The sequence below is a fragment of the Gossypium arboreum genome, chromosome 4 (genome assembly GCF_025698485.1).
Source record: "Gossypium arboreum isolate Shixiya-1 chromosome 4, ASM2569848v2, whole genome shotgun sequence".
Taxonomy (NCBI): domain Eukaryota; kingdom Viridiplantae; phylum Streptophyta; class Magnoliopsida; order Malvales; family Malvaceae; genus Gossypium; species Gossypium arboreum.
This window is the reverse complement of record NC_069073.1, coordinates 55089226-55093789: the sequence shown is the minus strand read 5'-3', so window position 1 is coordinate 55093789 and position 4564 is coordinate 55089226.

The following is a 4564-nucleotide window of genomic DNA, read 5'->3' as shown; positions in this document are numbered from 1 at the left end:
AGGCATATACAAATAAACTTAACACATAACATTAATCTAAACCAATTCATTCATATAATTCAAGGTAAAATACATTCACATAGCCATATATCTCTTATAATTAATTTGATCATGATTCACATATATATAACATATCTCATTCTAATTGCAACTCATACTTATATCATTTATTCATCAAGGTACAGGTACTTACCTTTCATTCTCAAACATGGTATACAATTCAAACGTACCTGAATAGGATACACATTCACATAGTCATCTATTTTCTCAGAATACCCATTGAACCGTTTGGAATCAATAAGAATACTCAGATAGCTTAGAAAGCTCATACAATGCCAACGTCCCAGACGTGGTCTTACATGTAGTCAAATATCAATGCCACTATCCCAAACAGGGTCTTACACAAAATCAAATACGATGCTGATGTCCCAAACATGGTCTTACATGTAAATCATAAGTCAATGCCAACGTCCCAAATGTGGTCTTACATGATATCACATATCGGATCCTACGTCATGGCATATGTATCTTAACTATTCCTATGGTTCGTACGGGGCTTTTCAGACGTTGAAACTTTGTCGATACGTTCTCAGATATCTCATGCTCAACTCATATAATCATTTATCATTGTTCAATAGCATAAAAACATTAATAATTCAATTCAAAACACATTTATTTGTATATCAACTTACCTCGTACGGATTTGAACGAACGGAATCGACTACTCAACGACTTTTGATTTCCTCCAAATCTAATTCTGTTTTCTTTTGTTCTTGATCTATATAAATTCAAATTTGACTTACTAAATCACACATTCATTCAAATCAATCCATAAACACATATTTAGGGCATTTTACAAATTAGCCCTCACATTTTTACATTTTGACAATTTAGTCCCTAATTCATTAAATCACAAAATACACCAAATTTCCATACGCACTTGCTTAGCCGAATATACATGGCGTTCATATATGCCGGTATGTTTCATTTATTTCACATTTTAGTCCCTCAAAATATCATTTTTACAATTTAGCCCAAAATACTCAAATTCATCAAAAATTCAAAAACAAAATATAATGACCCAACATCAAGCTTCCATAAACTAACATCAAACTTCATAAAACTCATAGTTTCATCAATGGCATAACTCAAAATCATCAACAAAATCAGAAATTGAGACATGGGCTTAATAGAATACAGAGCAATGATCACAAAAATGTAGAAATTATAAAAAACGGAACAAAACTCATACCTTAAATAGCCAAGATTAGTGCCGAACCCTAGTTGCGTTTTTCTTTTTCTTTTTATTTGATATAATCGGCCAACATGAACATAAATGGCTTAATTTATGTTTTGTTTAATTTAATTAACATTTATATTCATTTTTAACATTTTAGCCTTGTTAAAAACATATAATAAACACATAATAAATGGTCATTAATGTCCATTAACAATGTTAATGGTCAATTTACAACATAAGGACCTCACATTTTAAAAGTCATAGCAAATAGGCACTTTTAACAATTAGCAAGCAACTTTTATATTTTATGCGATTAGGTCCTTTTATCCAATCAGGCACACAAACGTAAAATTTTCACACGAAATTTTCACAAACATCAATTCACATATTATAAGCACAAAAAATAATATTAAAATATTTTTCTAACTCAAATTTTTGGTCCCAAAACCACTATTTCGACTAAAGTCTAAACTGAGCTGTTACATGGTAAATCCAACCGATAGGCAACCAACCCTATTCTCTCGGTGATCTCATACGACCCTATAAAACGAGGACTCAACTTGCCCTTCTTGCCAAATCTCAAAACCTTTTTCCATGGATACCTTATCACCAACTTGGGACTCAATTTCTTTCCTTTTCAAATCCGCATAGGATTTCTATCTATCCAAAACGGCTTTCAAACAATCACGAATCAATTTGACCTTTTTTTCAGCTTCTTTAACCAAATCGATCCCATGAATCTGATTTTCTCTAAGTTTAGTCCAATATAAGGGTGTTCGGCACTTACATCCGTACAATGCCTCATAGGGCGCCATTTTCAAACTCGATTGATAGCTGTTGTTGTAGATAAACTCCACCAACGATAAGTGCTTTTCCCAACTACCTTGGAATTCCAATACACAACAATGGAGCATGTCTTTCAAGATCTGAATTACTCGCTCAAACTGACCATCAGTCTGTGGATGGAAAGCAGTGCTAAAATTCAGCTTTGCACCCAAAGCTTCTTGTAACTTTTTCCAAAATCATGATGTGAACCTCGGATCTCTATTTGATACAATCGATATAGGTACTCCATGAAGTCTAACAATTTCACCAATGTCCAATTCAGCTAACTTATCAAGTGAGTAATCGATACGTAATGGAATAAAATGAGCCGATTTAGTCAGTCTATCGAAAATAACCCATATGGCATCATTATTTCTCGGTGTCAAAGGCAAACTTGTCACAAAATCCATAGTAATCCGGTCTCATTTCCACTCGAAAACTATGATGGGCTAAAGCAAACCTGAAGGTACTTGGTGTTCAGCCTTTACTTGCTGAAAAACTAAGCATTTCGATACAAACTCTGAGATATCTCTTTTCATACCATTCCACCAATACATTTTCTTCAAGTCATTATACATTTTTGTGTTGCCAGCGTGAACTCACAACCAACAGTTGTGTGCCTCATATAAAATATTCTAAATCAAGTCAGTGTCCTTTGGAACACAAATCCTACCTCGAAATCTCAAACAACCATCAGATTCACTTAGAAAAACTGGTTCACTGCTGGACTCACATTGAATTCTCTTAGCTTGCAACTCTTTATCAACTTTCTGAGCATCACAAATTTGTTGGAGAAAAGTCAGTCTAGCTCTCAAGTCGAATAGAATCGAACCATCATTGAACCAATTCAGCCATGTATTCATAGCCCTCAAGGCAAACAATGAGTTCCTACTAGAAACACAAAAATTTACACACTTTTTCATACCCTTTTTAACTTAAATTCATGTGAATTCAGTTAAATTCTTGTCGAAAAATAATTAATTTCTATAAAATAATTAAAGTGTCCTTAAAATATGAACATGTTGAAATTTAGTTAATTTTATAATTATTTTTGATGAATTTTGGTTATTTTCGACAGATTTGCACAAAGGACGAAAAATGGCTCGGTAGACACTGCCAGAAGCATAAAATTAAGAAGCAATTGGAAGTATCGAGGAAAATTAATTTCCAGCCTAAGAAGGTCCAAAATTATGTGTATTAATTCATAATTTAATTAATTTTAATTTATATCCAATTTAATTTGGGTTAATAAATTATTATTAATTAATTATGAAAAAATGGTCCGAGTGAACCGAACCAGCCAAGGAGAGGATAGCCCAAAACCGTCCAAGTGCTGACCCAATTCAGCTCATTAGCTGATTATTTAAGTTGCAAAGAAGACCTTGAAGACTTGTTCAAATTGCAAATCAGGCCCTCCACAATTGATGGCTTTGAAGATTTGCCCTAAGCCAAATTTAGCAAAGCTGAAGCCATCAACTTTGCCACATATATGGCCAGCCAAGGGGTGGCTCTTTGGCTGCTATTTTTAGCAAATTTTAGATGCCACATTCAGATATAAAACCCCCCTTGGCTTATCATTCAAATCATCCCTCATTCATCTCTCATTCATTCACATCTCTTCTCTCCTCTCTCACTTTCTCCTCTAATTTTTCCATTTCAAGTCCCTTGCTCTTGTGTCAATTTCCCCCCTTGGGACAGGGTTGTTCTTTAGCCATTTTGGAGTATCAATTGAGTGTTCATAGAAGCCTTGACTAGCAAGGACAACAAAGAAGGAAGAACGGAGCAACCTAGTCAAGCCACGAAAAAATACCAGATTTGATTCTTGTTCTCTATCTCTTTAATTTTTGTTGTTGTTATGATGAAAACATCTATGAGTATTTATGTTGTTGGAATGGTTAATTTAATCAGCTTAGATAGAATTTAATTCATGTTGGTTTGATTTCATTTCATCTACTTAAATTATTAAAATTTTGTTTATGCTGTTATAGGCCTCGGTACAATGCTTGATTAAGTAAAATCATGCCTAAGTTATTCTTGCATTACAATTGTGAGGTAGCTAATGAATTAATTATTTAAACGGATTGAAATTGTAATTAATGGACAAAATACTTAATCAGTCCATGTTTATTCTTCTAAGATAACTGAAGGTTAAATTAGTAATGTATCTGGTGATACACTTGCCTTGCATAACTTGCAAGATTATTGTGATTAAACTATTTCAAGGTAAGGATACCTTGTTACCTCACATAGTCTTTTATGTGCTTATTAGAATTAATTAATCATTTGAATTGACATAGGGATATGCCAGAGATTAGTTCAATTTAATGAGTATGTATGTGCAATAACATGTTTGCTTATTAAAATCTGTTTAATCATTTGAATTAACATAGGGATATGTTAAGAGATGAATGGATTTGTGCAGGTGAGTATGTTCATAAGTTAGCAAATTACTGAGTTGCCGTGAATTTATGCATAACAGCATAAGCATGAGTTTAATAA